The 12,971-nt window shown below is 24.8% G+C and overlaps 1 long non-coding RNA gene across 1 annotated transcript; it reads left to right on the top strand.

Annotated features, from left to right (window-relative positions):
- Nucleotides 1-317: 317 nt before the first annotated feature.
- LOC141535144 (uncharacterized) lies at nt 318-10,908 on the top strand. Its single transcript, XR_012480556.1, has 3 exons — nt 318-601; nt 960-1,156; nt 10,775-10,908. It is a non-coding gene; the product is annotated as an uncharacterized LOC141535144 (long non-coding RNA).
- The last annotated feature ends 2,063 nt before the right edge of the window (nt 10,909-12,971 follow it).

Genomic DNA, 12,971 nt, shown 5'->3' with positions numbered 1-12,971 from the left:
CTTGACATCTTAGCATGGGTCTTCAACTTCAGCGAGTTATTTTCACTACTGTTTGGTCTCACATAGTAAAATGCTATAGTTTGTGTCATAGTACTGAAGTTAGCGGTTAGCTGTTAATTTTAAAAATTTGTTTAACAAATTAATTACAAAAAAAAAAAGTTCTTTTAAAAATTTTCACTTGTAATTTTTATTAATTTCTACATGTAGAATTTTTTAATAATAATTTGATTTCTATAAAATTCTAAAAAAATTTTTAATGTCTGGCAATTTCAGTGGCATCTTAATAAATTTTGTAACAAATAAATTATGGCAAAAAAATATAATAATAAAGTTAGCCGACATTTTTAATTTTTTGATTTCTTTTAATAATTAAATTAGAACAAAAAAATATTTTCAAAAAATGAATGAATAATTTTTATAATTTTCTACATGTGAAATTTTTTCTTTTATTTTTTTTTTTAATAATTTTTCAATAAAAAGAAATTCTAAAGATTTTTAAATTGCAATTGTGTGTTAAAAAAAAAATTAAAAATTTGTCAAGTGACTGGATGGTTATGTTTCATCAACTCACACATAAAATGTGTCCAGGTTATTCATTTACGTATGTATTTTTTTATATCTTTTTATATTCCTCGTACGCATTAAATGCATCAATGACTCACTATAGACTGTTGTTGTTTTTTTAAAAAAACATTTACGTTAAATTTCATTGGAACTTCCACATGCACTGTCGACGTAACAAAAGTTTATAAAAAGAGTCAAACGATTATAATTACAATACAAAAATTTTTATTGCTTTAACAAAAGCATTTGAATTTACAGTACAAATATAAATCATAATGACAATAGAGAAGATGATGATTGTTGTTGTTATTTATCATCATTCAAAAATTAAAGGTGATACAGGTGTAATATTATTTACACGAAAGGTTATGCGTGTATAATTTTCTTTTGTGCAGGATATTTAGGGATCGTGGTTTGAGGGGAAAACCTGCGTCATGCTTCAGTCTATATGCTTCATACACATGCAACCGGTATATTATGTATACACAGAGATTTCGTTTAAGAAAAAAAAATTTATAGTGGAGAGAATTAAACCTGAGCACAATAGTACACCTTGCGAATTTGTCTAAAGTTCCCCTAGCGACAGCAACAGGTGAGTACATATATATAATACATAATAAATATAAACAAGTTTATAATGGATGTTTTGGTAAGATGTCAATATTTGTTATTTCTTCTTTAATAATTGCTTCAAAAATTGTATTGATTTTTTTTGAGACAATTTTTTAATTGTCAATTGGCAATTTTTTAATATTGAGAATAAGTTAAGAAATTATTCTTGTTTTAAGAAAATTTTCTTCTTTCAAGAATTTATTCTCTTGAATAAAGAAAATAATTTTCTTCAAAATGGAATTCTTGGTTCAAAAATTTGGCTGTTGAGTAAAGTCAATTTTTTTATCAGTGTAGAAATAATAATCTAGAAAATTGTTGGCTTCTGTACATAAATTTATTATAAATATTCTAAGAAAAATATGAGAAGATATTATAATAATAATAATAATAATAATAATAATACTTTATTATTAGCAAATTGCTAGTTACATATACATATAAAATATTGATAACAAATGAGTTTATTATTAGAAAATAATTATCAGAAAAAGTGAGTAATACTTTAGAAAAATTACATAGTAAATATTATACTAATAACGCTGACATCAGCAGACACTTAAAATTAGTGTTCCCATCCGTCACATAATTATCGTAACCATCACATAATTTGAGGAGCTAATTTTCAAAAGGGTATCTTTTCATATTTTAAAAAAGCAGTTTTTTGAAAATTTTAAATATTAATTACTTCGAGAATTATAAAGATTCCTAAATGAAAATCAAATTGTAGCTTCATAACCGATAGCACTTTATAGCAAAATTAAAAAAGTTTTTCTGGCAATTCTTCCTAGAGACGAATGCAGCTAACAACAAAAGAATATTCAAACACAGTTGTAATAAAATTTGGTTTAAAATTTATAAAATTCTTTTTTGCTGCCAGTATTTCAGAGCGTCTAGCACCCAAATCTTCAATAAATAACAAAAATAACTAACAATAAATGTTATAATTATTAATTTCAGTAAAAAAATTTTTTTTATAGTTTATTAAAAATTATTTTATTATTTTTGACATATAGTTAATTTGTGAATTTTAATTAGTATGCAAATTTTTATATTTTATTAATAATATAATTTTATAATAAGCTTTAAATTTAACAAACAATTTAATTCCGTACTGTGTTTTTTTTTTTTTTTTTAAATTATCAAACAAAAATTTTGATTATAGTTCCAAAGTTTAATTACCGCGTATGAACATTTAATACACCAAAGATAATTTTAGATTAATTACATTAAATGTTATAAGTGATACCCAAGCCCTGATAAGCCGGAAAAGATATCCGTACTTATGAAGCAGATAATCCGCTGTACTTGGAAGTTGAAAATTTGAGAACCCTTGGGGATTTTAGAAAATTTAAGAACGGTCAAGGCTATTTTAGGAAATGCGATGTATAATTTAACAGGCGATTTGAAGGCTGTCCGGATCATTCCGATAGACTTAAGACTTAAAACAGAGTGTTTGTAGGCTGGAATATTTTACAGAATTTTATTAGAAAAAAAAAAAAACATGTGATTTTATCAAGGTAATTATTAAAAAAAAAACTTTGATACTCGAAGATCCTAACGCAATGTAAAAACAAATTTTCAAGGCTATGAAAACGTCAGAAAAAATAGAAAAGTAGGTAAAGTAATAAGAATCAGTGTACGGTAGGTCAAAACTTTACTATTATTATAGTTTAAAAAATATCTTTTAGAATTTCAAGGATTTAAAAGTAAAAATTTATTACACGCGTAAAAATGTTTTAAAGTAATGAATGAATTTTTAGAGTATTGTAAAATATTATAAAATAAAATTTTTCTTTGCAGATGGTTGGATAAAGAAGAATAAATTATTAGCGCACTAAAAATAAATCGTTAATAATAAATTAACAATCTGACGAATTTAAAAAATATGTTTATCTTGGCAAAAGATAATTTTTGCCACTGATGTTTTACACATACTTAATTAACTCTGATTAGATAAACATTATAATATTTATTGAGAGATAAAAATTATGATATATATATATATATATATATATATATATATATATATATATATATATATATATATATATATATATATATATAAATTTATATCAGACTGAGATAATGTCAAAAGATTAATAAACTTTGTTTAAAAATAAAAAAGTCGAGTGTGTAAATCGAGTTTTAACACGTGGGGAAAATCTTTTGATTATTAAAACTGCTAAATCAGCAGAAATAACGATAATTATTTACAAGCGGGGTTTACCATTTTAATTTTCATTTTTTTGAACGAAATTTTTTCAAAATTTTCATGTATTTTTTTTTTTAAATACATAAAAAAATGAACACTTAAAAAAAAAATTGATTATCACAATGTTAACAAATTTTACAATATTCAAAAAAATTTATAAATTTTTTAGAAAATTGTGAGATACAATTTTTTTTGTAAATTGTTCGTTTTTTTTTGTACTTTTCAAGAAAAAAAAAAAATATGGAAAAAAAAATAAAATAGAAATTTTATCCACAAACATGCACGGAAAGAACAAGATGACACTGGACATCATTTCAGATTATACTCAGTGATATCTGTGATTAAAAAAATTTTCAGATAGTAGTTAATATAATCCAGATTATACTAGGTGATATCTGGATTATACTCATTGTAATCTAGATTATACTAGCTACTATCTGAAATTTTTTTCTACTCAGTATAATCTGGGGTGATATCCAGTGTCATCGTGTTCTTTCCGTGTAGTAGCCAAAATTTTTTCCAACCATTGAAGGCATAAAGCTATCAATTTATATATATATATTTTGTTTTTTTCCCCAAAAAAGTAGGATACAAAAAAATTTTTAAATGTTTAAAAACAAATTGAAAATGATTTATATATATTAGTGAAATCTAAAAATTTTATAAAAATCAATTTTGATGAAAAAAATTTTTTTTTTTAATTTGGACTTATAATTTTTATAAATTTCTAAATTTAAAAAGTTTTGGTAGTTATCTACAAGTGGAGTCAACCATTTTAATTTTAATTTTTTTGAACGAAATTTCTATTTGATTCTATTGATGTATTTTTTTTTAATACACAATAAAATGAACGATTAAAAAAAAAATTGATTATCAAAACTTTGATTTAATAAAAAAAAAAAAAATTTTTTTTTTTGAAATTTTACAGTGGCAATCCCCTTTAAAATTACAAAAAAATTTCTCGTGAAACAATCCAAGTGTCTCCGAACTAACAAATATCGTCACACATACAATAAAGTAAAAAAAGTTCCACGGAAATTCATCCACGTACCACATCATTGATGACGTCCTGAAAAAAAAAAATGATACATTGTATTAAAGTTTGCGCTGATATATAATCAAGTAACTAGCATCTTATATCAAAACAAAAATTATTGCGCAAGAAGAATTGACGCAAATCTCTATCATCTATAATTTATCATAAATACATCATATATCATCGTTCTTTTTTTATCTCAATAACTCAGAATAAGAAAAACAATTCAACAGTTATTTTTACACATCGCATCGCAGTGATTTTTAATCGCAATTGCAAAAAAAAAAACATGTCCTGTTTACCCGCATTTTTGAAGGACCTTATTCAACCATGGCTGCTTTAAGCTTGACTCACTATTATTATTTTTTGCTGAAAACTACAAATGCAACGCTATCGCTACCAACTTATTGTTTTTTTTTTTTTTATTTTTTACTCAACTTGTATTATAACTTAAACAAACAAATTTATAATACCGATAACGATAACTACCGATCAATGAGAGTTATTAATAAATATTTAGACAGCTTTAGGAAATATTTATCAGAAACTAAAAAATATTAATATTAAAAAAATATATTAAATATATAATACAAAATATAACTAACAATGTTTCATGAGAATCAGAGAAACCGGATACGATAACATGCTATCTAAAAGCAAACTGATATATAAAAAAATATAATTCAGTCAGTAGCACTTTCAACTTTAATTTTATAAATTACTTTTATTTATTCTTATTTTATTTATATTCTTATTCATGATTAATTATAAATACATGAGATGATGAAATATAAAAGCCTCATAATCTAGGATAATTAATTACTGAATTGCTCAACTTCCATTAAATCGTTATTTACTATTCCCTCATACATAAAATTTTTTCCAAGTAAGTATCCAAATTTTTTTTTTTTTTTTTTTTTTTTTTTCCACCAATATATTAAATTAATTTATCCAAATAAAGTTGTTATAATCTCGTTTGTGTTTTAGGTAATTATTCAAATGAAAGAGAAACTGAAGAAGAAATAGACAATAAAAATATTCAATGCCGTCAGTCTGAAAATTACATAGTTATATATTAGATAAGTGGATATATATTTATTTATATATGTGTATGTATAATAATAACAATTGATCGGTAATTGTTATTGGTAAGAATGATAAATTATTGAAGTAATCTTAATGAATATAGCCAATAAGATTTTTATTTATTTCACACGCACGTTGTTTGATGAAATTTAATTAATGACCGATCTTTGCCGGCGTAGTCGATCTGGTGAACAAGCAACACATCAACCGAGCCAACCCAGCAGCAACCAAGGAGCAGCAACAGGTCTCTAGACTTGGCAACATCGCTTGTAGTAGTTTAAATGTAAACATCTGAGCCGGCTGTACAGTGTTGGATAAAAGTATAAACTTCAACACACTTGATACAGTCGACTCTAAAAGTTTATTTATTTTTTATCGTGGTCATGCTCGTATTTGTACGTACTTGTTATTATTATTATTATTATTATTATTATTATTATTATTATTATTTTTATTATTATTCGTAGAAGAATAAGAAAAATTTCGTTAATTTATATGATTTAGGTATTAATAATTATGATAGTTAATTTATTATGATTTAGGCTGCAATCGAAAATCTATCTTTAGATATATAATTAAGAAATGACCTTGTATCTCGTGAACTATTGACTTTTTTTAAGATATAAGCTCATCCCGGTGTTACACTCATCGAGACCTTTCATTTGAATACCCACATCAATTTTTCATATATTTTATATATTTATAAATATTATGTATATAAATATATGAAAAATATATAAAAAATGCCATGTGGGTACTTAAATGAAAGCTTTTGATGAGTGTAACATCGAAATGAGTTTGTATCTTAAAAAATGTCAATAATTAAGAAATGACTTTGTATCTTGTCAACTGTGGACATTTTTACAGATATATGCTCATCTCGATGTAACACTCATCGAGACCTTTTATTTGAGTACCCACATCAATTTTTCATATATATTTTATATATTCATTTATATTATATATATATGTATTTATGAAAAATATATCAAAATGCATGTGAGTCCTCAATCGCTATCAATCATCAGCAATTAGAATCCAGTGAAGAATATATCTCGATTAGAATAAAAAAATTCAATTCGGCTTAGCTGAAAAAGTAGAAAAAGAGTAATCATTATATATAACGAGCGTTGAAAAAAAGGGAGTGAATAGAAGAAATGATAATAAAAAACAGAGTAGGATTTTATTATCCCTTCAAGGTCGAGAGTTGGATTCGATGGAGCCTGAACACGAGAGTGTCCAGCCCCGCACGGTATATACTCAACTCCAATTGAGTGTGTTGCCCAAGATTTTTCACTGGGTATTTTAAAATAAAAATATATATATATATATATATATATATATATATATATATATATATATATATATATATATATATATATATATATATATATATATATATATATATATATATATATATATATATATATATTAGGTGGGTCAAAAAAATCGAATAATTTATTTTTGACTTTATACTCTGAAAAATAGGTTCGTAGACACCTAAAAAGAATTCTCTCCAAGTATAAGCTCTTAATTATAACGGAAGGTCCTCCGCTTTGCGGGTTTCTATTTTTTCGAATAATCAGATAAAAAAATTTATATCTCGCTTCCAACTGCTTGGAAAAATATTCCGTGGCATAGATTTTGTGAGAAATTGAATGCTTTACAAAAAGGTCTCTTATGACTTTTTCAAAAACTCAACCGATTAAAAGATATTCATAGTTGAAGTTTGGCTATTTTAAGGAAAATATTCGTTTTTATTATGAATTTTATAAGTCGATGAAAAAAATTATTTCGGATTGCGGAACTCATGATTTTGTAGGAAATTTACTGCTCTACAAAAATGGTCTCTTATGATTTTTTGATTAAGTGAAGCCGTTACGAGATATTCATCGTCAAACATTAACGAATATCAATATTTCCAGTTTTTGATCAATAATTCGATAAATTTTAATTTAAACTATGAGTTTCAGGAAAATTTACATAAATTTGAGTTTCGATCGATAAAGAAATGTTATAATAAGTTAGATAAAGAATTATTGGAATTATCATTGATTTTCCTTGGAGAAATGCCTCAAGAAAAGATTTCTTTCAAACGTCCTGGTGCTGTTCATCATGCTAGATGGATGGCTAAGGCCATTTATAGTTTGAAAATGTATCTATTCAGAGATGAATTCAAACTCTCTCAGAAAGAATTGCATGGTCTTCGTCATTTCTGTATTTTTATAGTCACATTGTATTTAAAAGCTTGGTTTTCATCAACTTCTGCAACAACTGCTGCTTATCATGACTTGCAGTTTATGAAAAATTTATTGGAGTACAAACATATCAATCCTTTGATTTCTTCAGCTACGTGTGAAAAAATGATTTCGCACTTATGGTATTTGAGCGATGAACTTGCCATTTTATCACTGTTTGACGATGGCGTTCCATTAGAAGTAAAAAAAGTATTGTTGAAGCTGTTAATACTCGTGAAGGTACAGATTCTAAAGCTAAAAGATTTGTAATTGCTAAAAAAGATTTGAATTCATTGGCGCAGAGAACTCTGAGTGACTTTGTGTCTAAAAAGTCATTAAATCTTTTCAAAATCTTCGATCTACCGTATGACTTTCTTGATGTCGATGTTGAATTATGGCCTACTAATGAGAGTTATCTCGAAAATAAAGAATACTTTCAACAAATAAAAGTTGTCAATGATTCAGCAGAGCGAGTTGTTGCATTAGTCAGTGAATATAATCAATGCTTGACAAAAAATGAAGAACAATTCCAGTACTTATTGCAAGTTGTCAAAAAACATCAAAAAACATTCCCAAATTGTAATAAAAGAAATTATTTATAGTAATAGCGTACTGTTATGTTAAAAATATAGACAATTATATTGCAATTGATAATTCAATAAAAAATTTATCTATAAAAAAGTTAAATACTGGTTGTTTCTCACTTGATTCAATACTTTTCATATTAAATTTGACAAAGAAATATGTCATTCACTTCAAATTAAACTAATCATTGGCTATATGTCGAAAAAAATGCTCTAATTTCTTGTTTTAATGCAATCAAACAAGCTCAAGACTGAAAACAATATTAAAAAAATTGTTTATAACATTTCTTTATCGATCGAAACTCAAATTTATGTAAATTTTCCTGAAACTCATAGTTTAAATTAAAATTTATCGAATTATTGATCAAAAACTGGAAATATTGATATTCGTTAATGTTTGACGATGAATATCTCGTAACGGCTTCACTTAATCAAAAATCATAAGAGACCATTTTTGTAGAGCAGTAAATTTCCTACAAAATCATGAGTTCCGCAATCCGAAATAATTTTTTTCATCGACTTATAAAATTCATAATAAAAACGAATATTTTCCTTAAAATAGCCAAACTTCAACTATGAATATCTTTTAATCGGTTGAGTTTTTGAAAAAGTCATAAGAGACCTTTTTTGTAAAGCATTCAATTTCTCACAAAATCTATGCCACGGAATATTTTTCCAAGCAGTTGGAAGCGAGATATAAATTTTTTATCTGATTATTCGAAAAATAGAAACCCGCAAAGCGGAGGACCTTCCCGTTATAATTAAGAGCTTATACTTGGAGAGAATTCTTTTTAGGTGTCTACGAACCTATTTTTCAGAGTATAAAATCAAAAATAAATTATTCGATTTTTTGACCCACTCAATATATATATATATATATATATATATATATATATATATATATATATATATATATATATATATATATATACGCACAATGGTTATTAATTAAATTTATAAAAACTATACATATTAATGTATACTTACATATTCATATATATATTCATATGCGATGAATTGTAAAAAATAATCTGGAGTTTCGATTCATGGGTCATTTAAAAAATCGAAATCTTGAGTCTTTTTAGTCGCAGTTGATATTTTTTAGTGGTAATTTATAATTTATAATCTTTGATAGTCTTTGTGGTAACCTTTCTTGCCCTAAGATACTTTTGAATAGTTTTATTCAGTCATTTAAAATTATGAAACTGATAATAGTGACGGTACATACGATAATTTTGATTTAATTTATTTTATTTAATATGTGTTAATAGAATAATTTAAAAAGTGCATGTGAAACTTTTATAATTTAAATTTACGGCAATTATTAACTTTTACTAGAGTAAAAAAAAAATTCGTTAGAAAAAAAAAATTACTTTTGAAAGTCACTGTTAAAAATACTAATTATCCCCAAGCCATTTGGAAAGTTTAAAATCTGAAATAGTAATTAGTTAGGTGATTATTTAAAATTTTTAAGTCAAAATTTAACTATTTTTTTTTTTTTTTTTTTTCATTAATATATGTCAAAATATTAATTTGCCATTAGCAACTCACTGCGCTTTAATTTTTAAAATTAAAGTTTTACTCACGCTAGTTTAGTTTTACTTCATTGATATTTGAAGCGTTTCTAATTTCCTTAACCATAAATCGACGCCCTCAAAAAACTTACGGAAGCAAAAAACACATAATCGTAAAATACTTTTTTTTTTTACCAAAAGAAAAAAAACAAACGTTTTTTTTTTCCTTGGAGATAAAATTTATTTAATTATAGGTAAGAGGGAAAAAAAGATTTTTTCTCACAATTTTTCTGAGTATTGGTTTCCTCAATGTCGTCATTAACATACGACCACTCTGTTAATTTATTGCTCTAAAAAATAAAATAAATATTAATTCTAAAAAGTAGAGATGGATATCTAAAGACGCGTCATTAAAAATTTTTTTGCATGCAAAGTTTATAAATGTTATGCTCATCAAGACCTTTTATTTAAGTACCCACATCAATTTTTCATATATTTTATATATTTATATATATTATATATATGTATATATGAAAAATATATCAAAAATACATGTGGGTACTCAAATGAAAGCTCTTGATGAGTGTAACATTGAGATGAGCTTATATCTTAAAAAGCATCAATATTTAACAAATTACAGTGCAATTTAACAAAAGTCATAATTTAAAAAATCAACATTTTATTTATTTATACTTCTCAAATCGCGGCAGTCACATAGTGACTGCAAAATTGCTAGCTTGACTAAATAATGTATCATTACCAATTTAATTTCTTTTGGCTAAGTTTCAAATCTTAACAAAAGTTTAAAACACAAATCTTTCAGTTTTCTTTCCTTTTTTTTTTTTTCTCAAAATGCAAGTACATTAAAATATTATTGTTTTTTTTATATGCAACATGATCTTGTAAAAAGACTTTAATTTATTCTCTAGTGACCCTGTTATTGGCCATTGCTGTCGGATCCACGTAAAAAAAAAAAAAAAATAAAATAAAATAAAAATGACATAAAAGAATAATTGTTATCAATACGGTGTAAATAAAAAACGATGATGATAATCAGTCTGAATAATTAATTAAAAAATAATAATAATATACTTGCGTATTTAAAATTGATATTTTGACGTATTACAAATAAATGATTTGAGATAATAAATGAAGAAAAATATTTTTTCTGAAAATAACCGTTTTTCCCACGTAAGCAACTTGAGAGTAGACCCAATGAAGTAAATTTTTTTTTCATATAATAAATGTGAGGGTGCAGTCTTCCCGCTTTCATCTCGCCAAAGAAATACATAAAGAAAAAAAAATAAAACGAAGGATCTGAGGCAGGTTATAAGTACACACAAAGAAAGAAAGAAATAGATGAGTAGGATGAGGACGAGGGTGAGCTATTCTCAAGACCGGTACAAGCCCATACACATTAGACCAAAAAAACCATCTGGAAAACTGATGTCAGTCGTTAAAAAATGGTGTTATGTTATACTTGAATTAGTTAAGATGTACCACAGATGATTTTAGCTCTTATTTATGCCAGCTTATCACATGTCTGAAAAATAAAAAATTACAGATTTAGTTTTATGATTCATAAATTTATAATTAAATTATTTAAAATATGTACTTAAGTCTTAAAACGTAATTTGTTATCAGGATTACTTTTTTTTTTTTTTTTTAAACAAAAGATTTATTTTTTTGGTGGCACTGACGTAGCTACTGTGTGAAGTAATAAATTATTTCAAGAAGATATTATATATACACATCTGTTTTCCATGTGCGCAAAAATACACAAGTAAAATTATATGAAAAAATAAAATGTTTTTGAGAAAGTTGTTTGACTTAAGTTACTTTTGAGTTAATATTATTATTGCTAGAGTATTTGGTAATTATTTACAAGTCGGGTTCTCCCTATTTGTGACTATCTCTAAGTGAAAATAATAATTTTTTAATTTTTTTATTCTGCTTATTTTTACGGCGCATTTATGATAAAAATATCGTGAAAGAAAAAAATGAAAATTTTGAATAGATTTTTTGCCTTTATAAGTTGAAAAAATTTTAGATCACGTTTTTGGATAAAATTTCTATTTTATCTTTATATATATATATATATATATATATATATATATATATATATATATATATATATATATATATATATATATTTTTTTAAAGTTCATAAAAAAAACGAACTTTTTTCTTGAAAAAAAAATTTTTTTAATTCAAAAAAAATAAGGTAATTATTTACAAGTGGAGTCAACCCTATTTTTGGTCACATCTACACGGAAAGAACAAGATGACACTCCCAGATTATACTGGGTAAAAATTTTTTTAGATAGTAGCTAGTATAATCCAGATTACAATGAGTATAATCCAGATATCACCCAGTATAATCTGGATTATACCAGCTACTATCTGAAAATTTTTTTCACCACAGATGTCACTGAATATAATCTGGGATGATATCCAGTGTCATCTTGTTCTTTCCGTGTAGGTAAAAAATTAACATTTTTTAATTTTTTTTTCTACTTGTTTTTACGGCGCATTTATGATAAAAAATATCGTAAAAAAAAAAAAAAAAATAAATATTCCGATAGCTTTTTTGCCTTCAAAAATTGAAAAAAATTTTAGCTCATATTTTTGAATAAAATTTATTTTTTATCTTTTTTTGAAAAGTACATAATAAAATGAACACATACACGTGTATAAATATATTTATATTATAGTAGCATTTAAATAAAAAAAATTCCTATAATCTAATAAATCAAGTAATAAAAATTCAAACTATATATATAAATAAATTATCATAAATTTATATACAACTGAAAGTTATAGTAAATAGCGAAATATTACAGCTGTATTTGTTCAATTAACATATGGATGTATTGAAACATTTACTAGCAATAAAAAAAATTTTTTTAAAAATATCGAATGTTATGAATTATTTGAATTTTAAAATCGGCTTTTAAATATTAAGTCCCCGCTTATCTCCAGCTAAAGTATCTTTACTTTCTATCTTTTAGGTCGACGAAAATGGACATACATGAAAGGAAAATTAATTCACACATACTGAGGACTCACTCGAGGACTCACGTGTATGCTACATTATTATTACTATTGAATGTATAGAGAATTTTT

This window comes from Cotesia typhae, unplaced genomic scaffold, assembly GCF_013202065.1.
Source record: "Cotesia typhae breed Kobodo isofemale line unplaced genomic scaffold, CoteBio_Ctyphae scaffold_13, whole genome shotgun sequence".
Taxonomy (NCBI): Eukaryota; Metazoa; Arthropoda; class Insecta; order Hymenoptera; family Braconidae; genus Cotesia; species Cotesia typhae.
This window is presented reverse-complemented; position numbering and strand designations above follow the sequence as displayed.